General features: G+C 52.9%; 1 protein-coding gene across 1 annotated transcript in view; it reads right to left on the bottom strand.

Moving 5' to 3' along the window:
- The window catches only part of LOC115337785, a 49,054-nt gene extending 25,354 nt beyond the window's left edge, over window positions 1–23,700 (bottom strand). The window contains exons 1-5 of the mRNA XM_030006185.2: window positions 23,188–23,700; window positions 22,656–22,727; window positions 22,384–22,455; window positions 20,673–20,780; window positions 19,815–19,866 (exon numbers count right to left, since the gene is read on the bottom strand). The gene's annotated coding sequence lies outside the window, so the exon portion shown is untranslated. The remainder of the gene's footprint in view (window positions 1–19,814; window positions 19,867–20,672; window positions 20,781–22,383; window positions 22,456–22,655; window positions 22,728–23,187) is intronic.
- Window positions 23,701–24,327: the final 627 nt, after the last annotated feature.

Below are 24,327 nucleotides of genomic sequence, written 5' to 3'. Positions count from 1 at the left end.
ACTAGCCGGAGCTGTTCTGGGCAGACATTGGTATCCAGCTGGCAGGGACTGGCGCTGCTCAGGCCTTGCTGCCGGTCGCCGGAGGGGAGAGTGCCCTTGGGCGGCGGAGAGGATGGGCAGGCAGCTTGGGAGACCGGCAGACTTTGCTGGGGCTGCAGGCATGCCCTGGCCAGGATCGAAGCAGCCCCAGCTTCACAGCCTGCTCCAGCCCTGTTGTTCTTCTTGACATTTGAGGACTCTCGGTGACACCTTGGGGTCAAGGAGAGGTGGAAGCTGGACACCCAGCTTGAGGCTGGACACCTCACTTGAAGGCAGCTAAAATGAAGGGCTGTGAATTCAGTCTCGGGTGGTTTAGCCGTCTGTTTCTAGTTGTGTTTTAGGTGACTTGGCTGTGGTTTTCCTCTTGTCAATACAAGGGGACTGTGGGCCCTTCACTGCCACTTGTGAAAGTGCCCAGAACATGGTTGCAAGAGCTGAGGGGTCAGTCCACCGTGTGTGTCTGTTCCTCTTCCCGTGTGCTGGAGTTGGCATGGGGGGACGTGCTTCTCCGAAGGGCCCTTTCCCCAGCTGAACTGGCTGCAGCATCTTCCTGTCCTCTCTGAAGGAAGTAATTTACCATCATCTTGCAGTTTGCCAAAAATGCTCTCAGTGCGAACAAGAGGATGACATGCAATCCTCCTAGTCTCTCAGCAGGTCAGGTTGGGCTGTCTACTGGGAAACCGGAAAATGTCTAGCTCGTTCATTTTTCTCCATGAATGACACATTGTTTCGACTAGTGACGAGGTGCAGCCCCAAATGCCCAGGCTTTGCTTCTTAAGCATTATTAATGTATTTTGCCTCCTGAAGATGTCGTCTTCCTGACGAGGAGCGGTTCCTTCTAATTAAACTGACCAACTTTCTTTCTAAAGAGACGGACTGTGAGACTGTGGAGGAGGAGGCGCTTGAGGAAGGACACGGTCCCACAGTGCCAGTCTCTGATGAAAAAACAGGGGTAATTCAATCAACAGGCGTGCCAGGTAATTGCTGTCCCTCCATCATCCCGTGTCGTGAATCAAAATCACTGGGTGTCTGCAGGCTCTTCCCCTGGTGCCTCCTACTGCACATCCTGTCAGCAGCCAAATTGTTAGTACAGAGCAAGTGTTCGAAAAGAAGCCAGGCACGGCTCTCTGAGGATGACGGTCATCTCTGGGGTGTGGAGGTTATCGCCATAAGCGTGCCAGAGATGCCGGTAACCCTCTCTGGACGCGGTGAGATGTTCACCGCCCACCGCACCCCATTCACAGGAATTTCAGAACTCTGCTGTTTTGGTAATGAGGCCATCTGAACCACGCTCAGCAGATGATGGGAAATGTGACTCTTGATTGAATGTACCTCCCCCAGTCCCTGCATCCCAGAGCTTGCCGTGAGTCCCTGGAGGCCCTAGGCACAACAGAGAGGGATCCCTCCCGTGAACTGAGGGCCAAAGGGATGCACTGACTTGCAGATCCAGCACGGGCTTAGAGGGAACCTGCACCATCCTTCCGCATCCTCTGTGCCTGAGCCACGCTGAGGCTTTACCTTTCTCTGATTCTTAGCAGTGCTGGGCAGCCCCGGGGAAGCTCACCACGCCGGGATGTATGATGTTTTTCAAAAGAATCCAGGTACTGAGCAGTCTTGCAGGGAGCCATAAGTGGGAGACAAGTCCTGAAAACCAGGGGGTGTGCAAGCGGTGCCCGTGCTGGAGAAAAGGCAAAGGGGGAGAGCGAGGTTCAGGTGTCTCCTGAGAGGGCCTGACTCCATCCCCTCAGGGGTGTGGGTGCTGGGCTGGGGGGGAGAGCTGCGGGTGGCACTCCCTGAGGCAGGGATGGTTTTTGTCGGTGTGGCTCAAAGGAGCGATTGGTCAAAGAGCTGCGCTCCCCCACGTGCTCTCCATCTGGCCTCCTGAGTTCTGTTCAGTGGGACAGCTTGTCCCAACGGGTCAGCGAGAGCCTCCAGGCAGCAGCACTAGCGAGCCTCGGAGAGTGAACGTGGGCGAGCGGAAAAGAAATTGCGCACAAATGTGAAGGTGGCCGAGAAGGGGGAGCAAAGCCATGACACTGGGAAAACTGGATTACGGCCATCCCAGAGTGTAAGCAAAGCTGAGAGGAGAAAGAGAGGCTCCAGAGTGCATTGACTTGCAATGGCTTTGCAAGGTTCCTTTGTTTCTGCTGAAACCAAGGAAATGTTGCAGCCCCAGGATGTTCACTCGTTCGGAGATGCTAACAAAGTGAGAAAGAACATTTCCTGGCAATGTCAGACCTCCTGTGAGATCACCAGTAGTGCGCAGGACCCACTAACGTGCAGAATTTTTCCTCCAGGTGTGGATGGCAAGAGAAATGCAAATGCCGCAGACGCTAAGGATTTCCAGAAGTACGGCATAGAAGGTGCCACGGTGGTCTTGGTCTCCGTGCTGCTTGGCATGGTCTTGTGTTGCGTGGTCCGTCTGTGGAGGAAGAGAAGACGGTGAGTTGTTGGGAGTGTTTTTTGCCAAACTTGTGTATTAGCTGGCTGAGATGTATTAGACATGAAGCATTTAGAGGTAAGGTATTCTGGAGTGCTGAGTTATTTACTGGCCAGGCTCGACTGAGTTGGTTTCTACTGTATCATGTTTCAACTGACCTCTCAATTGATGGGCATTCTTTTCTGAAACGCCTTCTTCCTGTGGGAATTGTTAGTTAAAAGTGACCCTGCCTGGACAAGAGCAGACCCAGCGACAGACGTAGGCAGAGCAAGGTCAGAAAGTAAAACCAGCAAGGGATGACATGGCCATAGAAAGTGAGACCCGCAAGAGTGCCATCTCCCTACCATGCCCAGCTTTGGTCCCCTCGGTCTGCAGGGTCAGGTCTCCTTCCTGGCACGTGTAGAGCCGGCCGGTCAGGATGGTCAGGGCCGAGAGGAGACAAGCCATGGGCAGGCGAGCAGAGCCCCAGCCGAGGGGTGCGGGGCGTCCCGTTTTCTGCACGGAGCTCTCCGTGCCCACAGCTCCCACGTGCAGCCGGGTGCCCGCACCCCACAGTGCACCCAGCGCTGCCCCGCACCCTCGCACCCGCCCGGCACCACAGCCGCACTGGGGCCTCAGCAGCCTCTTCTCTCCACAGGCGCCTCGCCGCAGCTTCGCAAGCCTGGCCGGACACCAGCAGCTACCCCTCACGCCCAGACAACTGGACCTCCCACCAAAGCACCCCCGAGAGCCGGACCCGACGCCAACAGCCACCGCCTGTGCCTGGAAAACCGGCCCGCCTGCCGTGGAGCACCGAGGGATGGGCCCGCGCGAGCCTGGCCAGCCACCCGGCCCGCCCGCCCCCAGCAAGGCCCCAGTGGCTTTCCTACTCACCCAGCCGGCTGTTGTGGGACCAGCCCAGTGCCCTCCGGGACCCAGAGGAACTGAAACTGTCCGCCCACCCTGCAAGCGCATGGCCCCGATCCTCCTACAAGAGGTTGAGGTGGCCCCAGCAGGGTACAGGCTGCGGGGTGCGATGAGACGCTCCCGATGGACAGCTTCAGGGGTTGACCGTTTATTGCTGAATAAGAGCACAGCAATAAATATGGAGCAGTAGCACAATTGTCTGGGTCGTAATGGCAGCAAACCCAGGAATTCACCAGTTCTGGGCTGAACTTCGTGTCGGGGCACGGGGGCACGTGGAGGCCTGTGGTGTCAGCAGGCAGGGAGCTGGGCATGGGACGGCTGACCATAAAAAGGAGGGTTTGGACCCTGAAATGGAGGCTTTCAAAGCTAGAATCGAAGCTTTGGACCCTAAAAATGAAGCTTTGAGCCCTAGAAGAGGGGTTTGGACCACAAAAATGAGGGCTCGGACACTCAAGATGCAGTTTGGACCCTCAAAATGTGCAGCTGGAGCCTGAAAATGAGGCTTTGGAAAGGAAAAATGAGGCTTTGTATACTATACATGAGGCTTTGGACCCTAAAAATAGGCTTTCTGCTCCAAAAGTGGAGGTTGGGACCCCCCACATGAAACTGTGTGCCCTGAGAAAAGGCTATGGGTCATAAAAGGTGGGTTTGGACAAGACAAATGAGGCTTTGGGCCCTCAAAATGAGCCTCTGGGCACTAAAAATGATGGGCTAGGTGCTACAAATGATGCTTTGGACCCTGAAAAGGAGGGGAACCTCTTGGTTCCTCTATAGTCCCCAGAAATGAAGCTTTGATCCCAAATACAGGGCTTTGGGCACTCCAGTGGAGGCTTAGAGCTGTAAAAGAGGGGATTCGTCTGTATAAATGAGAGTTTGGACCCTCAAAATGTGAGTTTAGACCCTTGAAATGAGGGGTTTGGCCTTAAGAATGAGTCTTTGGGCCCTAAAAATGGGGCTTTGGAAATGCAAATGAGGTTTTGAACCCTGAAGTTAGGTTTGGTGCCCTCAAATCATGCTTTGGTACCAAAAAATAAGGCTTTGCACCCTAAAAATCGATCTCTGGACCCTCAAAATGAGCCTTTGGACTTATAACAAATGAGGCTTTGTGCCCTAAATGACGAGTTTCAACCCTAAAATAAGGCTTTGGGCCCTCCAACTTGCAGACTGGATCCTAAAAATAAGGCTATGGTTCCTGAAACTGAGCCTTTGGACCCTATAAATAAGGCTTTGGACTCTATAAATGAGGCTTTGGACATTCAAAATCAGACTTTGGCCCTTAAACATGATGCTTTGGGTCCTTAAAATGAGCTTTTGGAGTGTACAAGCAGGGCTTGGAACTTGTAAATGGGGGTTTGGACCATAAAAACGAAGCTTTCAACCCTAGAATCAAAGCTTTGGACTCTAAACTTAAGGCTTTGGGAGCTAAAAGAGGGGTACTAACCATAAAAATGAGGGTTTGGACACTCAAGATGTGGCTTGGACCCTAAAAATGACTACCTGGATCCTCAAACTGAGCCTTTGGAGCCTGGAGATGAGGCTTTGGACACAAAAATGTGGCTTTGGAAAGTGAAAATGAGGTGTGACGACTATAAATGTAGCTTTGGAGCCTACAAAGAGGCTTTCTGCCCTAAAAGTGAGGGTTTGGACCATAAAAATGAGGCTTTTGACCCTAGAATCAAAGCTTTGGACCTAAAAATGAGGCTTTGAGCTCTTCAAGAGGGGTTTGGACCATAAAAATGAGCATTTGGACACTCAAGATGTGACTTGGACCCTCCAAACCACATGCTGGACCCTGAAAATGAGGCTTTGGAGATAAAAATGCAGCTTTGGACTCTAAAAATACAACTTTGCCACTAAACCTGAGCTTTTGGACCCTAAATCTGAGGCTTTGAAGCCTAAAAAGAGGCTTTGGGTGCCAAAACTAGGACTTTGGAAAGTAAAAATGAGATTTTGGCCAGCTACTGCCCTATCACCGACTCAGGCACGTATGACCTCACCAGCAGCTGCACGACCCAGTTCGCTGATCCTGTCTTATCACCTACTTAGGAACATGTGACATCACAAGCACCTACACAAGCCAGGTGTCCATTCATACCCAATCAACTACTCAGCCACCAGTGACATCACAAGCACCTGAACAAGCCAGGTGCATCTTCCTGCCCAGTCACCTACTCAGCCACCTATGACATCAGAAGCCAGGGGCCTGCTCCTGACCCGTCACCTACTTGGGATGATGTGGTGGGACAGCTCCTGGTGGGGCTGTCGATGGCCACCTGAGGGTGACAGCGGTGGTGGCTGGATCCTCTTCTAGGTGCCCATTTCACGGAAACACAGGCTACTTGAGGCTGGCCAGGAGGTCACCTGGAGGGTGAAGTCACCTGGTCCCAGCCCCCTGCTCAAGCAGGGCTGCCTGCAGCCGGTTGTCCATGACCATGTCCAGAGGGCTGTGGAACATCTCCAAGGATGGAGACTCCACAGGCTCCCTGGGCAGCCTGTGCCGGTGCTCGTCACCTGCACAGCACCCTTTGCACTCCCCCTTGCTGAACTGCGTGAGGTCCCTGTCAGCCCATCTGTCCAGCCTGCCCAGGCCCCTCGGGATGGCAGCACGACCCCCTGGCTGAAGCGCCTCTCCTCCCAGCCTGGTGTCATCTGCCAACTTGCTGAGGGTGCACTCTGCCCATCACCCAGACCATTAGTTAAGGAAGATGTTAAACAGGATCGGACCCGGTACTGACCCCCGGGAGGCGCCGCTAGCTCCTGGCCTCACACTAGACTTGGTGCCACTGAGCAGCACCCTCAGGGCCCGGCCGTTCAGCCCGTTGCAGTCCCGCTCGCTGTCGGCTCATCCAGCCCACTTCCATTCGAGTGACTTTAACTCCAGCTTTAAAAAGAAGAGATTGCAAGATGGGCACATGCAAACACACTGCTTTCAAAATCCCACAATGTAAACTTCTCGGACTGGGTATTTCCACCAATTGCCGCAAAACCTACAGAGAAAGGAAACACCCCATAAATTCCACAGGCAAGGCCAACGAGTGTTTTTAATTCTGGCTTTGGCTTTTCTGCCTGCTGGGTCCAAACGAGTGTTGTTTCTGCAAGGCAATCCCAGAAGCTGAACACGGATTAAAGCTCTTCCTCGAGGGACCTGTGGGCAGGCAGGCCAGCCGGCAGAGCTGTCCGAGTCTCTGGAAGGTCTCTCTGAGCTCTTCCTGGCCAGGGGCAGCACTGGGAGGAGGGACAGGGTGGGCTGCTGGTGCCCTTTGTGCAGCTTGGTCCCTGCTGGGGGAAGTTTTGATGCTTCCTCAATTCCTGGATTCCTCTTCCTTTCCGGCACTGCAGCAGTCAGATGCCATGCTCCTCCTCCTATCATCTAGTATATAAACTGGGGGGAGTGGGGGCGGGGGGGAATCGCCGCTCAGGGACTAACTGGGTGTCGATTGGCGGGTGGTGAGCAATTGCACTGCCCATCATCTGTACATTCCAATCCTTTTATTATTACTGTTGTCATTTTATTAGTGTTATCATTATCATTATTAGTTTCTTCTTTTCTGTTCTATGAAACCGTTCTTCTCTCAACCCACGAGTTTTACTTCTTTTCCCGATTTTCTCCCCCATCCCACTGGGTGGGGGGGCAGTGAGTGAGCAGCTGTGTGGTGTTCAGTTGCTGGCTGGGGTTAAACCACGACACTTGTTTTCTTCTTTCGGTCATACATCCTCCCCCTTCAACTCATCAATCGTATCCATTGCTGCTCTAAGACACCTCTCCAGTAGCCAACACACCGCATCTTTTCCTTTTCCCTTCCTTAACTGACAAGAAAGCTGCCATCTGTCAAACTCATGCCAAATACTACCAGTATTCATGCAGTGGCTCTCAACCCAGGATAAATCCCACTTGGGGGGTTTTGCCACTCCCCCTTCTCAAATTTATCTCCCAGTTGTGGCTGCTCACTGTCCAGATTTTCTTCCTGCATCATGACATGCATCTACAGACACGCAGTATCTCTACACTCACCCTTAAATGAATGCCTCAGTTGGCATGGCGAAAGCACCTTGTGCCTCCAACAAAATCCGTCTGAGAGAGATCCCGCTTCTGATACCAATGCAATGTTACGGTCCATTTGGATCTCTTAAATTTGCAGGCCAATGTACTCTGTAAATGAAACTTTACTTTATGAAGCTCATTGGAAAAAAACCAAACACATCAAAGAAGGGCTCAATCCCACTAGCACAGACTAGTCTGACACCTGGAGTCACTAACTCAGTAATTCACGACACGTCTCACTCCCACGTTCTCTGACTCCTCACTTCCAACTCATGCGCTTATGAGCAAAGTAGTTCCTGAGGCAATGGTGAGAGTGCTCATCCTTCCTCCTCCGTCATGGTGTGGGTGTCCCCTGTATCGCACTGGGAAGCACGTCAGCCCCAACAGCCCGGCTGCTGTTGGCTCCACTTCAATAGCTTTTTGGGCAAGCTGACGTATTTCTACCTCCCAGCTATACCATGTCTGGAAGTTAGTGGATATTGAAGAAACTGCCAGACAGTTACTAGGCAAAAATACAGGCGGCGAAGGCCACCGGAGACAGTGAGCTGCAGGTCTTAAGGGCTGCAGAACAGCCATCACCCTGTCTTGTCTATCGTGTCTTGCGAATGTCTTACCCACGCTTTGACCTAATGGCCCTGCTCCCAGCACGTGTCAGGCCTCAGTGTGAGTTGCGTGTCCAGCCAAAACCTGAGCAGGAGCTGAGCGAACAGTTATAGTGGTGGCAATGTCACGGCAGGCAGAAGGTGATGGATGTCAGAGCAGGCAGCAGGTCACTTGAGACCGTGTCACAGTGGGCAGCAGGTCACTTGTATGTCACAGTGGGCAGCAGAGTCAGCAGTGGCTATGTCACCGTGGTGTCACACTGGGTCTCTGACACGCCTGCACAGGAGTACAAAAGTGGGCCACAGTGGGTCCTGCACCCTGGAGGAGCATCCATAGGATGAACGCAGGGATGAGCTCCTACATGGCTGTCGCCCCTAAGGAGCAACCCACCAGCGTGAGGCGGACCAAGATGGACTTCTGGGATGGGATGGAGCACGCCTTCATGATGCCCAGCGCCACCGCCAAAGGTACAGGCAGCCACAGCCACCGCAGGAGCATTGTCAGGACCAACAGCTGTAGCATTGTGTAGGCGAGACTCAGCACAGCAGCCACCTCAGGGGTGTCTCCATCTGGGGCTGGGGACAGCAATGACACTTCACATCTGCCAATGTGCCGCAGCTCAGGGGATGCTGGAGGGTTGAGGGCCAGCAAATGCAGAGCAGGACCTGATCTTCCTTTGCTTTCCAGAGCAAACCTCTGTCTGGGATGCAGTGGCCGGCTACGTTCAAGAACAGCTCCTGCTGCACAAGGTGGGGCGACACCCGCATCCTCCTCATCCACCCAGAGAAGTGGGGAGTCCCCATGGCCCTGGGGCATGGCCTGCAGTTACTCTTCCCCTCCTCAGCAGGCAGGACACCCCCCCCAAAAGCCCACACTGAGGGACAAACAGGGCTCGTGCAAGGGTGGTATCACCTGTGGTAGGTGGTATTGTACCACAGGGCTGATCCTGGTCACTGGAGACCCCTGGATGCCCTCGGGCTGCTTCTGCCCTGACTCCAGCACTGTTCTTTTAGAGGGGAAAGGAGAGGGAGAGGACTCAGCATCTCTTCCTCAAAGCTCTCCCCACTGCCCTGGCTCGTGCCTCTGAACAGCGGGAGCTGGCAGGGTCCGGCCTAAACAGGGCCACCCCCCGCTCTTCCCTCCAGCCAGTCCTCACCCTTCAGCTCTTCCCTTCTCTTCCACTCACAGAGGGTCCGAATTCCCACCCTTGGCTCCTTCGATGTGGTCCCCACACGGACACAGGTTGGGAATGAGATTGTGATTATCCAGAGGCCGGTGTTTCGCCTGGCCAGGAACCTTGCAACTGTGCACAATCTCATGGACGATAAAGACAACCTTCCTGGTAAGATGGCGGATTAAACCCTGGCTGCCTGCACGGTCGGGGTGAAAGGGGATATCGCATCCCTTTTCTGAAAGCAAACTGCCCCCTCTGCGGAGCAGGTCCAAAAATGGGGCCTTTCTGGGCGATGACTGCAATAAGCAGCCCTTGGGAAATGGCTGTGGAACGGCCACTGGGTGAGCGCCTCTGTCCCTCTTGTGTGTTTTTCCAGGCAGTAAGGTGCTGGAGCCTATGAAATATGCCAAGGTGGCCATGGATGCCTCTGTGTCCCGGCGAAAAGTGGAGGGCTGCATCCTAGGCGTCACGTCCCTCCTGTCTCAGTGCCTGGGGAAGGGGGAGAACGTTGCCCTTGTCCTGAGGGACGTGGGGGTGCTCCTCATCGAAGGCAGGAGTGTGCAAATGAGATTCTACTTTGACTTCCTGGAAAGGATGTCTGGGAAGAGGAACCTAGAAAAGGCTGCATTCAAGGTGAGCCTTTTGGTCTCCCCACTGCTCGGGCAGTCCCACTGCAGTGCCCCAGCACTGCTTGCATGTGGCCCGCCAGGACGTGGCCAGCCAGTCGTGACCAGTGAGAGCTACGGTCTCAACATCTCTCGCTGCCTTGGACTCCTCCCAAATTGAGTGCCTCGGCCACATTGAGGATTTCCCGCCACCTTCATGCTCATCTGTTGCAGGTCCCCCAGCTGCTCAAAATGGTGGTGTCCCGGGTGGCATCCATTGCTTCCTTGACTCTCTCTGGCCGTGTTATCATCTTTCCTGAGTGAGTATGTTTCCAGCTGACGCGGCTGCTCAGCTGCAGTTTGGTAGCATTTGCTCCTTATGACCATGGGTGTCCTCCCAGGGAGACACAGGCAGTGACAATCATGCATATCCCCAGCCTGTAGGCAGACTTGATGGCACAGGTAGAGGAGTTTAGGTGACCTGGACTTATTTGGCAGGTGACCCCATTTCCTAGGACAGCCCTCAGGGACGGGGGAGAGTTGACTTGAGAAAACAACGGCCTCTACAACAGTGCCAAAATCTGCCAGTGAGCAGGTGATCGCGGCAAGCGGCAAGGGCTGCTGGTGCCGTGGGTCATGCTGGTGTCATCTCTTTGTCTCCAGGTTTGAACTGGAGCTTGTGACCAAACCAACACCCAGGGACCCTCTGAAGGCCTTGAGAAATGTCCCTGCTGAGGACAAGGGGAAGAAAAAAGAGGGTTTGCCACCTCTCGGGCAAGACACGGAAGGTAAAGCAGCTCCTGGCTTGTTTCCATAGCGCGGGCAACCACCTTCTGTGATCTGATGAGAAAGTCCCCGGTGATGACAGTCAAAAGGCTCTGACTTGCACCAAAGCTTCACACCAGCTTGGCACAGCTTTTTATCCTGACAACTCGTTGGCTTCACCAAAACAGAGCCCTGGGGTGGGATGCACCCAAGGGTGTGGTGGGAGGATGCGATCCAAGACCCTGTCCCCCCCTCCCCACCCACCCCCGAGGAATTAGATCTCCAAAAGAGACTGTCACCTCAACAGCACCTGCTCCTCTTTTCCAAATCTGGCGCCAATGGTGTGGTTGCAAAACCGTATTACACCATGGAAATGAGGGGGCTGGGAAAGAGCTAGTGTTGAGGAGGGCATGAGGCCTCTGGCAGCTGTGAGGGAAGCAGAACAGCCCACTCGGGTGTTTTGGGAAGAGGCCTGAGCACCCCTGTGTATCAGTGGGGCCGGCAGCGTCACAACAGTGCTCTTCTGACGAGATCTCTCCCTCCCGCTTCCAGCGAGATTTCCTGAACCGCCCTTGCCTGCTAATTCAAGCTTGACTAATAACGAATGTGAGCAGCTCTGGGATAAGGCGGTGATGGAGATGAGGAACAACTTGCGGGTCAGGTGAGTCTGGAGGTTCAGGGCTGGTGCTGCACAGGGTCATTTTCTGACCCGGCAAGAGCCCATTGTGCAGACCCAAACACTTGCCGTTCATCGCTGCCCGACAGTGGTGAAGGCAGCGCCTGGAGGCATGGGATGAGGCTGCCGGGAGCTCCCCATTTCACAGGGCTGGTTCCTCTCCAGCCATTCAGGAGACCCCCAGCATGGCCTCCTGAGCTGTGCACGGGGACAGCCGTGTGTCAGCCGAGGGTCTCAGCTCAGGGGTTTCCTCTCCTGAGCTGAGCTGCCAGAGGCTGCGCAAACAGGTGTACGGCTTGCTGGCAGGATGCAGCCCCAAACCCACCGTGCCCTCAGGCAGACTCCTCCTGTTGTGTCCTTCCAGGCGGCTGCCAGAGATCCCAGGAGCCTCCTTTGCCAAAAAGCAGCGTAAGACCGGCCAACCCAAGGGCAAACCCGCACCCAAAGGCCGAGCATCAGAGCTGGGCCGAGCACAGGCAGCAAAACCTCCGAGGTGCAGGGGAAAGGGAAAAGGAGAGAAGAAAGATGCCCTTGAAGGTGGAGAGCTGAAGATGGCCAAAGGAAAGACCTTCCAGCAGTTGCGGAGTCCAGACCCTGCCTCCACCACCCCGAATAGCCATACTTTCGCCATCAAGCCCTGAGACCAGCCCACTCGAGGTGCCCCTCTACGACACCTCTTTTCTGATGCCACCAGTGGACGAGGCGTCAATGCGATGCTACTACCAGAAGAGAAGATCACGGCTACCCAGGATGGAGTGACCCAAGCCAGAATGACCAGAGCTTGGAGTGCCCGGAGCAGAGGGAGCACCACCTGAAGTGGCAAAACAGGTACGTGATTTGAATCTGTGTTCTGGGGTGCCGCTTCCTTCTAGAAATGCACATTTAGAGGGACAGTGGGGACTCTTCAAAGAGCCCTTAGATGTAACTGATGTCATGGCTAAATTGCCACCTTGGGCTTTTCCATCACCTGGGGCGCGGTACTCATTTTCCAGTGGCGTTCTCTTTTCTCAGGAAACACACAAGGGCATGTTATTTGGCCATGTTTGGAAGGTCTAACTAACCACAAGGCTGCTCTGGGCCGGAGAGGGGACTGTTTCTTCCCAGCTCATTGCTCCTTCACATCCCCGGTGGGAAAAGAAAGGCTTTTTGGGTGCATCTGGCACAGCTTGGGAGCAAACCACTGCTGCTGGAGAGGCTGCAGAGAAGGGGCAAACAGAGGGAGAGAAACAGCTGCCCTGTCCTCAGTGTCCTGACCTGAAGCCATTCCTGTGGGCAAAGAGCTCCCAAAACGTGCAGTACTGTTTTAGAGGTCTCTCTTCTTTTCAAGAAACCCATCTGTCTTTGGGACACAAGGAGCTTGGGAGAGAGATGAGTAAGAACACAAAGGAGAGGTTGCAAAAGAGTGTTGACTTTTTTAATTGTTCGCAATGGTCCTTCACTGGAATGGGGCAGAAGGGTTTTACAGTTGGCCATGGCTCTGAGACCAGCCCAGCATGGTCCTGGAAGCGGGGCCATCTGAGGGACCTTCTTTCAGGACCTCTTCCATCCAAGGGACCTTTTCCATGGCCGCTATGGAAAGGAACCTGCTTTCTGGGGCAAGGGAGGGCAACCAGACACTTGGAGCAATGTTGTGAAGAACTGAAAGTCCCTGGAGGGGAAAGGAGAAGATGCGAGTGCAGCTCGGGAGGCATGGAGGGCACCTATGGCAGGGGCAGTGGAGGCCACTCGAGCTTTCACCCAGGGCCATAAGGGACCAGGGAAGGAAAGAGAGCAAGGCTGAGCCCAGCTCTGCTGGGCTGGACTTTCTACTTCCACTCAGGGCTCTTGACTCCCAATTTACCCAATTTATATCCTATTTATATCTCTACTTAGGAAATCCTCCAAGTAGGTGCCCCATGTGGCCATCCCATGGGCCAAGCACACTGACAGAAGGTCCAGCTCCAGTCCCAGCACTATGGCACTCATCACGTAGCCTCCTGTTTCCTGGCATTTTCCTCTTTGCACAAATCCATCCTATTCAACCCAGGAACCAAACCGTCCTTACAGGAAGCTTCTGCTTAGGACCCCCTCCAGCATCTGGGGCAAGGGTCCCTAAAAATTCAAGCCTGACCTTGAGTGAAGGTTGTTCCTGAGGGGAACAGTGTGATGAGTGTCTGTAAAGCTGAATTTCACTTTGCAGGGGCAGATCTTTCTGCACCGTTTGCAAGAGATCTGAGGGTGCCAGGCTGGGAATTTGAATATCTTGTTGAAGTGCCAAACTTGAGAGATCTACCCAGAACGAGGAGCTCAGTGTTGGGGTGAGATGTGTCTCACCGGGGAGTCTGTAGTGTCACCCTGCCCAGCTGAGCTCGTCAAATCAGGACATCAAGCAGTTTCTAGCCCAACCCCATGCTCACAGCAGGGCCCATCAGGCTGCTCAAGGACATGCCTGGTTGAGGTATGAATACCATCCAAGTCTTGCCCCTTGGGCTACAAGGTCTGTGCACACTTTGGGTAAAAAAGCCCTCCTTTTTAAGGCCCAAATCATCATTTCTGAGGCCCAACCCTCATGTTTAGGGTACAAAGCCTCCTTTTGAGAGCCCAAAGCTGCATCTTAAATGCACAAAAACCTACTTAAGGGCCCCAAAGCCTCAATTTACAGCCTAAATCATTACTTTCAGGGTCCAAAGCCTCGTTTTAGTCTCTAAAGACTCATTTTTAAGATCCAAACACTCATTTTCAAGATGCAAGCCTCATTTTTAGGGCCCAAAGCCTCCTTTTGGGGGTCCAGAAAGTCATTTTTAAGGTCCAAAACCTCATTTTTATGATACAAACACGCATCTGTAAGTTCCGAACCCCGCTTCAAAGGTGCAAAGACTTTTTAAGGGCCCAAAGCATCACTTTTAATGCCCCAAGTCTGATTTTGAATGTCCAAAGCTTCATTTTTAGGGTCCAAACCCTCAGTTTAGCTCCCATAGCCTCGTTTTTTTAGAATAGAACAGCATAGACTATTTCAGTTGCAAGGGACCTACGACAATCATCTAGTCCAACTGCCTGACCAATTCAGGGCTGACAAAGTTAAAGCATGTTAATGAGGGCATTGTCCAAATGCCTCTTAAACACTGACAGGCTTGGGGCATTCTTTGTCCACAGCCTCATTTTTAAGGCTCAAAGAGTCAGTTTCGGATCAAAACCTTCATTTTTAGAATCCAAAGCTTCATTGGTAGGGCCTTCGCCCTCATTTTAGGGTACCAAGCCTCATTTTTAGAGCCCAAAGCCTCAGTTTTAGTTTACTGGGATGATGAGAGTCAACGTTCCCATTTATATGGCCCAACCCCTCATTGTTAGGATCCATAGCTGCATTTATGGGGTTCAAATCCTTATTATAGGACACAACCTGATTTCCCAGTCCAAAGCCTCATTTTGAGTGGCCAAATACTGATTTGTAGGGTCTAAACCCTCTTGTTAGGGAACGAAGGACTGGGTTTAGGGTCCAAAGCTTTATTTGGAGGCTCCACAGCCTCATTTATAAGACCCCGATCTTTATCTTTTAGAGTCCAAAATCTCATTTTATTGTCCAAATTCTTGTCTTTTGTTTCTAGTCCCAAATTTTGAGGTTCCAAAGTCTCATTTTCGGGGTCCAATGCCTCATTTTTAGGGTTCTAAGCCTCACTTCTAGGGTCCAAATCTTAGTTTTTAGGGTCCAAAGCCTCATCTTGAAAGCCACAATTTCTCCCTGCATGTCTCATTTGTAGGGCCCAAAGCCTCATTTGTAGGATCCCTCTCCTCATTTTAAGGGTCTCAAGCCTCATTTTGACAGCCCAAATGCTCATTTGTAGGGTGTAAGCCCCCACTTAAAAAGCAAATCCTCAGGTTCAGGGTCCAAAGGGTTATTCGGGGCGTACAAGGACGCATTTCTAAGGGCCAAAGCCGCACGTTGGGTGTCCAAATACTCATTTTTATGGTCCAGATATTCATTTGGGGGTCTAACTCTTTCAGGCCTAAAGCCTAATTGGAAGGGCTGAAAGCCTCATTGTAGGGCCCAAACGTTCATTATTTTTGAGGACTGAAAGCCTCCTTTCTGGGGTCCAAACCCTAATTTTTAGGGCCCCAAGCCTCGTTTTTAAAGCCTCACTACTTGCTCTGAGGGGACAAAGCCATCCTGACGCGGTCTGAAGCCTGACGCTAGGCGCAGGTAGTGCTCCTTCTTCTAAGCAAGCTGGATTGCAGCTCGCATCCTGCCTTTTGTTTGTTTTCCTTCGGCATAAGCAACCCCAGAGCCTGCGGCCACATTCCAGTACCTCATTACCCTGCAGCCCCTACGCTGAACTAACAGCTACAGCCACAAAGTTCATACGCTCTCCTACTGTGAAGACTGGCCGACAGGATCGCTCGGGAAGGGAATTTCCCTGACACTGCCCAGCCTTAACTCGCGGTGCTGCTCGGGAGGGCAGGCCCCGAGCCCCCCGCCACCAGCGCCTGACAGCGCAGGCCGCGGCAGGGGCTGGGCCGCGCCGCTGCCATGACAACCGCCCCCCCCCCGCCCCGCCCCGGAGCGCTCCCCCCTGCAGCCCAGAGCCCTCCCCGGCCGGCAGAGCGACAGCCAATCGGCTGCTGCCGCGGGAAGCGCCGCCAATCAGAGCTGGGCCTGCACTGCCCAATCCCAGCGCCGCTCTCGGGAGGCGGCAGAGAGGCGGGAAAGCCCTGAGGGGAGGGAAAGCTCTGCGGGGACGGGAAGCTGCGAAAGAGCGCCGACTTTTTTAATTGTTCACAACGGTCCTTCACCGGCACGGGTGGGATGGATACACTTGACCCCTAGCCGTGCTTTGGTGCGGGGTGACTGAGGAGCGACAGGCTCCTTGGCGTCCTGGGGGTGAACTTGCAAGCTGGAAAGCCCCTGGCTCACAGGCGAGGGAGCGAAGGTGTCTCGGAAAAGACTTCGAAAGGTGGTTTCGACACCCAAAAAGAAGTGCAAGATAACCAAAGTACAGAACAAGATACCGGAGAGGAAATGAAGACATCCAGCCTGTCTCGGCTCTTGGCTAGCAGCCAGCCACTTGGCTCATCAGGTTGTGCCCACGTCGAGCTCTCCCTGAAGTGCAGCTGGACTGCACGCCCAGCGACTGTCCCCTCGAGCAGGGACACCTCTCAAGGTTTCAGATCCGTACCCAAGGAAGAGAGACCCCTTACCCGTCACAGGTCCTCAGTAAGTGACTGAGAGCCTGCTGAATTAATACTATGAAACATTACTAATCCATGCATCTGCTCAACATTATAAACAATGAAGGAGTAATTCCATCACAGGCTTCGTAAAGGTTCAAAGACTCATTTCAAGGGCGCAGACCATCATTTGGAAGGCCCAAAGTCTGCTATCGAGGCCTCATTCTAGGCTGCAAAACTGCATATTTCCTTCACGTCTAAAGCCTCATGGTAAGGGTCCAGTGCCCCAGTTGAGGACTAAAATCCTCGTATTTAGGGTCCAAGCCTGTTGTTTAGTACCCACAGCCTTTTTTCCAGGCCCAAAGTTTCAGTTTTAGGGTCCAAACCCTCCTTTTCAGGGTCCAAAGTGTCATTCCTAAGTTCGAGGGTTTACGCTTTTAAGGTTCAACGGCTCATTTTAAAGGGTCCAGAGCATCATTTTTAAGCCCCAAAGTCTGATTTGGAAGGTCCAAAGCCTCATTTGTAGAGTCCAAAGCCTGCATTTCTAGGGTCCAGAGCCTCGTGTTTACTTTCCAAAGCCTCATTTTAGGCAACCAACCCCTCATTTTTAGAGTGTAAAGGCTCAGTTTTATTTTCAACAGTCTCATATTCAGGGTCCAAAGCATCAGGTTTAGATTCCAGACAGGCATTTTTAGGGTCCAAGCTGCATCTGGAGTGTCCAAACCCTCATTTGGAGGGTCCAGAACCCCCTTTTAGGGCTCAACGCCTCAGGTTTAGGTCCCAAAGCCTCATTTCTAGGGTCCAAAGCTTTGATTCCGGGGTTGAAAGACTCCATGCTAGGGTCCCAACCCTCATTTTAGGCTACAGACTCCTCACCTGGGGCTCAAAGCCTCGTTTCCTTCATGTCCAAGGCCTCATTTTGAGCGTCCAAAGACCCATTTCTAGGCCCCAAAGCCCAGTTTTCGGGCCCCAGTCCTTGGTTTTAGGGCCCAAGCCCATCTTTTAGTACCCACAGCCTTTTTTCCAGGCCCAAAGTTTCAGTTTTAGGGTCCAAACCCTCCCTGTCAGGGTCCAAAGCCTCATTCCTAAAGTTCCAGGGTTCACGCTTTTAAGGTTCAACGGCTCATTTTAAAGGGTCCAGAACATCATTTTTAAGCCCAAAGTCTGATTTTGATGGTCCAAAGCCTCTTTATAGAGTCCAAAGCTGCATTTCTAGGGTCCAAAGCCTCATTGTTTACTTTCTAAAGTCTTAGCCTTCCAAAGCCTCACATCAGGCTCCAAAAATGCCTTTTTTTCAGGGTCCAAAGCTGCTTTTTTAGTATGCAGACAGGCATTTTTAGGGTCCTAGCCACATCTGCAGTGTCCAAACCCTTATTTGGAGGGTCCAAAGTTCCAGGGTTCACGCTTTTAAGGTTCAAAGATGCATTTCTAGGGCCCACAGCATCATTTTTATGCCCCAAAGTCTGATTTTGAAGGTCCAAAGCCTCATTTGTAGAGTCCAAAGCCGCATTTCTAGGGTCCAAGTCTTCATTTTGCCTACCAAATGCTCATTTTAGGCTCCACACCCCTCATTTTCAGGGTGCAAAGGCTTAGTTTTAGTTTGCATAGTCTCATGTTCAGGGTCCGAAGCCTCTTTTTAGGGTCCAGACAGGCATTTTTAGGGTGCAAGCCACATCTGGAGTGTCCAAACCCTCATTTGGAGGGTCCAGAACCCCCTTTTAGGGCTCAAAGCCTCAGGTTTAGGTCCCAAAGCCTCCTTTCTAGGGTCCAAATCCTTGATTCCAGGGTTGAAAGACTCCATGCTAGGGTCCCAACCCTCATGTTAGGGTACAAACGCCTCACTTACTTAGGGCTCAAAGCCCCATTTCCTTCATGTCCAAGGCCTCATTTTGAGTGTCCAAACACCTATTTGTAGGGCCCAAAGCCCCGTTTTCGGGTCAAAATCCTTGTTCAAGGCTTTAAGCCCTCATGAAATCATCAAAAGACGATCTCTCAGTCCTCACAAAATCTACCCTGAGAGGCTTCCCAGCTCAGGTGGAGACACTGGGTCACACAGCCCGCTGAAGTCCCAGAGAGCTCCAATGGTCTCACCCTGGATCACCTCCAGCGAGGTCAGGCCTCCACGTCATCCTTAACGGGATCCGCTGTATTTGGCCAGCGTGACTTTAGATGTACTCCAAAGGTGTTCCTCCCCTTTGGTGACAGTCTGCAAAGCTTAACCCATTTCTTTTTACAGTATTATCAATATTTCGTTATACTCTGTTCCATTTTTAATGCCAGCCTGGTTACCAATACCACATTCCTTCCACTCCTTCTCCCACCCAGCCCCACTCCAGCTTTCCGCTCATTTATCATCTCCAAGGTCTGGGGTGGGGAACGCTGCTCCAGCCCCCCAGCCTCTGCCACCCCATCAGCCCTCCTTGACATGCTCAGCGCTGGTCGGCCATCCTTTCCAGCACCCCCTTCCCTCTCTGCCCAGTCCATCCTCATTCAGGGCAGCATCCCCAGTCAGCTCAAGGACAACCCTTCGCATCTCGCGTCCCACCAGCACGCCCCCATTCTGGTGGGTGAAAGCCTTCTTACAGCCCCAGCTGGGAAACCAGGCTGATGCTGGGACAAAGGGGTCCCTCACTGGAGCGCAGGTCTCTGACAGCTTCTCTCACAGATCCAGCACTGGTCCCAGCTCTGTGCGTTATACCCCGACGGAAACGGCCAAAACAGCCAAGGACGCACTGCTTTTGGCCAAAATGGTTTTTTTATTTACTCTAAAAAGACTCATCTTCTGAGGTACAGTATCCCTGTTGAACTGGTGACAGGGACACCAGAAGGGGTTAGGCTGAGGTGAGTCGAGAGAAATCGAAGTGTCCAGTGAAGAGGTATCGTCGGTGAAAGAGCAGCTGGGACAAGCGGGCAGAGGTGAGGGGTCTGCGCTCGCGCTCCTGTACAGCTGCGTGAGCTCTGCCACAAAAGGCCATGGTGATGGGCTGGAGCTGTTGTTGAAAGTCCCATTTTCTTGAGCAACCTCAACTTTTCTTGCTCCTTCTCCTGACTCTGCTTTGCCTTTATCTCTAGTTGGATCTTCACTTTTCCAGGCAGAGTCAGTATCAGCTTGTCCCAGTGCTGCTTCATCTCCCTGGCTCCTTCTGTAGAAATGGGTTTCAGAAAAGACTACTCATTGATATGAATTAAGAGGCCAGGTAAAAAAATCTTACAGCAGAAATCTCAGCAGAGTACTGCCAGCAGCTGCCTTGGCACTCCAGGATACTCTAACTGCAAATACCCCATTGCCAACTGCAGCAATAACTAACTCTGGGGAAAAGCCAACTCACGGGTCTCTCTTCCTCAGCCGTGAAATGACTACGCAAGATCCAACTAGCCCAGACAGCACCACAGCCAAGGCTACTGCGGTCACTGGCATATAGTACTTGCGCAGCAATTCGTGACCAGCAGCCTCAGACCTTCTCCCAGCATCTGCCCCTGCAGGAGAAAAGACAACGCCACACATTACTGTGCTCTGCGCTATGGATAGCCTCACAGTGTGCTTCACATGCCCAAGAGATTTGTTTTTCAGTGGTTGGTGCCTCTGGCTCTGGTGTCTTAGCGCCAGAGGACAAGAAGGATCGCTTAAACTTCTCGGGGAGAAGAACCCACGTGCCAGCGAGCAGTTGCACCAGCACTACCTCTCTGTTCCTCTGGGCTGCAGGCCAGGGCTGTGTGCTGGGGACCTGCGGGTCAACCAACGAACAGCACTGCAGGGGTAGAGCAGAAATGCTCCTGTTTTCCCAAGCGGACATCTCCTGAGCACTCCCCTTCAGGACGTCCCAGAGGCTGAAAGATGGGATCCAGCCCACGGGGTATTGCCTCGCTCCTGCAGTGCCACCTGCTTGTCACCCCCAGCCCCGATGCACACGTTGCGGGAAGGCTGGCCCCGGGAGAGCGTGGCGCAGGGCTGGGTTGTAGCCCCCAAATGACCTCACGCCCAAAAGGGCAAAGTTCCTAAATTCCTGGGAACTGGGTGCGGCAGGAGGTGAGCAATCTCTAACCACGTCCAGAGAGGTCTAAGAGCATCTCTCTGGCACGCTGCTGGCAATAACCTCCACACACCAGAGACGACAGTCGTCCTCAGAGAGCCACTCCTGGCTTCTTTGACAACACCTTCTCTGCACTAACACTTCCAGGTTTGGCTGCTGACATGACATGCAAGAGCGGGCTCCGGGGGAAGAGCCTGCAGGCACACAGTGATTCTGACTGGTGACACTGGATGACCACGGGACAGCAATTACCTGGCATGCCAGTCTCTTGCATTGCCTCTCTTTCTTCATTGGAGACTGGCACGGTGTGCCTGCTTCCCTTCTGAAAGGCCTCCTTCTGCACACTCTCACGGTTGGTCTCTGTAGAAAGAAAGCGGGACAATTAGAAGCAACCGTTCCTCATCAGGAAGACGATACCTTCACGAGGCGATACTCTCCAAATACATTAATAAAGCTTAGAAACAAAGCCTGGGCTTTGGGGAGTGCATCTAGTCCAAAGAATGTGACGTTCACAGAGAAAAAATTAAGCACATGACACTTTTCACTCTACCAATACAGACAGCAAAACCTGACCTGCTGGGAAACAGGAAATTGCACGTGTGATCTTCTTGTTCACATTACATGTACTGCATTTTTGGCAAACTGCAAGATGATGCTAAATTGCTTCCTTCAAAGAGGATGGGAAAAAGCCGCAGCCAGCTCAGCTGGCGAAAGAGGCCTTCTGAGAAGCACATCCCACCGTGACAACTCCAGCACACGGGAAGGGGAACAGACACACACGGTGGACTGACCCCCAAGCTCTTGCAACCATGTTCTGGGCACTTTCACAAGCGGCAGTGAAGTCCCCCAAAACAAGAGGAAAACCACAGCCAAGTTTTCTGAAACACAACTAGAAATGGAGAGCTAAACCACCCAAGACTGAATTAACTGAACGATCCACTTAAGGCCGCCTTCAAGGGAGGTGTCCGGCCTCAAGCTGGGTGTCCGGCTGCAACCCACCCCTGACCCCAAGGTGTCACCGAAAGTCCTCAGACATCAGGGAGAGCAAAGGGGCTGGACCAGGCTGTGAAGCCTGGGCTGCTCCAAACCCGGCTGGAGGATCAATCCTGCCTGCAGCCCAGGCAAAGCCTGCTGGTCCCAGCGACCGAAATCTGCTTGCGCATCATCTCCACAAGCCAAGGGCCCTCTCCCCTCCAGCGACTGGCAGGGTGCTGGCCCTCTCATGGCTCATGAGCAATTAGCTCCTCCGCATGTGCCTCACATGCTCCGGGAGCAGCACCAACAGTCACAGTCATCCTACCACAGCTATCAGTCTGCAGGCTGAACGTCAATCACAAACAAATGCCTGCAGAATCAGCATCTGCACCTGACTTCCAACATTAGGAAAGGGCAGCCAAGACTTCTTGGGACGTCATTCCTGCCTTGAACTTGCCCAGCCGCAAACTGGGCTGTGCATGAGCTGAACAGAAATTCAGCACACACTGGTTCCTGACATCTGGATACCAGCATCTGCACAAAGCAGCTCTGACCAGTAATGGTACAACTGGGGCAGCAGCTGCCTCTGGGACTCAGCCAGAACCACAACGGGTAGCAGACGCTGTGCTGGATCATCTCTGTGGCTCATCGGCCCAGGCAAGGCATGAAATCGAGTGCCATTGCAGCGAGGCTCTGACTGATCCCTTCCTGCTGTGCAGGCTACAGCACGTCCACACATGAATCTAAAACCTCAGCTTCCCAAGCTGTACGGTTAACAGAGTGAAATACATTAACCAGGTGCTGCTTTCTCCAAGTCTTTCAGGATTTCCTTTGGAACTGCAGATATCTTTTGGGAATAGTTCCCTATTTTAGCTTTATACTTTCGTCTTTGAGGACATTAACAGGAATTATGAAGGTAAAAGTCACATGAATAAAATATTGAAAATGAGTGCTTATTCTGTCAAGTCAATAAAGACTGACTACTCACCCCTGGGATGCCAGCTGGGATTCAGCCCAGGATTCAGCCAAGGAGCTGGAAAAGCCCTCTGTCTGGCCACGTCTGCAACCAAACACCCACGAGAAGTTACCATCACGTGTTCTGATCTACATCGTCATAACTGAGTAGCAGAACATGCAAGGGGATCACGTCATGACACGGCACGCACATGCAGGTCTGTATGCTCACACCTGCAGAGGCACCTGGCTGACATTGGGACTTTGAGCTGGCAGCTCTCAAAGAAGTGAAAAGCCATGACGTACCCATGCGACCTGCCTGTGGGTCAGCCCTGAAACCCAGCCAGGAAGCTGGATAACCATCGCCTGCAGCCACATCTGTAAATGAACATAGGACAGAGCAGCTCCCGTGAAATACTTCCAACATACTTCTTCAGATCTGAATGACAGTGAATGCAATTCAAACACAGGATTACTCCAGAGCACTCCCCTCTCCCTTCCACTCAGGAGAATCTTGCAAACATTTACCGGGCGCCTGCAGTGGCCACTAACCAGGCATGGAACTGTCAGGAGAAAGGACTCCCTGGAGCTCACACCAGCTCCAAGCTCAACCCCGACATGCCCACTGGCCTTGCGGCCAGCCCTAGAAGCACTGCAGGGGCAGAGAGGCTGGCAAAGACAGCTTAGCAAGGCAGAGCGCCCCGGGGCACATCACTGAGCCAGACCCATTCCCTCTCTGCTCTTCTGCCTGCCTGAGCATCAGACAAGAGAGTAGTAAGCTAAATTTCACAGGAACAGAAAATTAAAATGTAAATGCTCATTCACTGAAGGGCCTTACCTGTGGGATCACCCCAAGGCTCACGGACAGGCTCAAGTTGAGAAGTCAAGTAGCCCCTGTCTCCACGGACAGCTGTAACCAAGCAGAGATGAAAAACGTTCCCATCGCATGTTGTGATCTACCTCTTCCTTAGTGACCCGCAGTGACTGGAAGGGGGTCAGGCAACAACACGGGACCCAGACGCGGGCTGAGATGTCCAAAGCTGCAGAGGGACCTGGCTGGGACCTGGCAGCTTTCAAACCTCTGTCTCCAGCCCATGTGCAACACCCCTCAAGGACCAGATGGACAAACATACGGCCTCTCAGGGCCTTCTCACCAGACCTCTCACACACACAAAAGGAAGCCCACACTAAAGTGGGAGCGTGTAGCCCCGGAGGAAAAAATGATCATTCACGATTCTTACAGAGAAGAGCCTGCTGGCCATTGGAAGGCTGAACTACCACAACAAAACATTAACAGATAACAAACCAAATATTAAAAAATACAAAAGGCCAGTAACAAATGAAGACTGAATACTTCTTACCTCTGGGATTCCCCCCCAACCTCAGGAATTCTCCGTCTGTGCACATGTGTGATTTGATTTAACCTCCACCTGTGTGCAACCCTGCTGCAAGTTTCGGGCGATCCTTGCCATTTTCGAATCTTTAAGTCACAGATTTCATTGTAACAAATTCCATCGAATCACTCTGTTAAACTGGCTGAGGAAGCCAACACCAACAAACTGGAGGAAAAAGTGATCGCCCACGCTTCTTGGGGACAAGAGCCTGTGAAAGGCTGCGCCAGCGCTACCCCTGCGTGTTCCTCCGGGCTGGGGACCTGCGGGTCATCCAAGGGGAGCAGGAATGCTCCCATTTTCCCAAGCGGACGAGTCCTGAGCACGCCCCTCCGGGACGTCCCCGAGGCTGAAGGCCAGACCCACGGCCCTGGGCACGGCTGCAGCCAGCCCGGGGAGAAGCGCTGCCACGGGCTGTCGCCTGGCTCCTGCAGCACCACTTACTCGCCACCCCCAGCCCAACACACATACTGGGGGCAGACTGGGCTGGGCGGCAGGGAGGGTCCCGCAGGGACTCAGCGCTGGGTTTCTTACCCCGCACCGCCGCTCCCAGCTCCCCTGCTCACCCAGAAAACGCCCCCGAAGCA

The sequence above is a fragment of the Aquila chrysaetos genome, unplaced genomic scaffold (genome assembly GCF_900496995.4).
Source record: "Aquila chrysaetos chrysaetos unplaced genomic scaffold, bAquChr1.4, whole genome shotgun sequence".
NCBI lineage: Eukaryota > Metazoa > Chordata > Aves > Accipitriformes > Accipitridae > Aquila > Aquila chrysaetos.
Note: the sequence above shows the minus strand (reverse complement) of the source record. Positions and strands in the feature narration are given on the sequence as shown.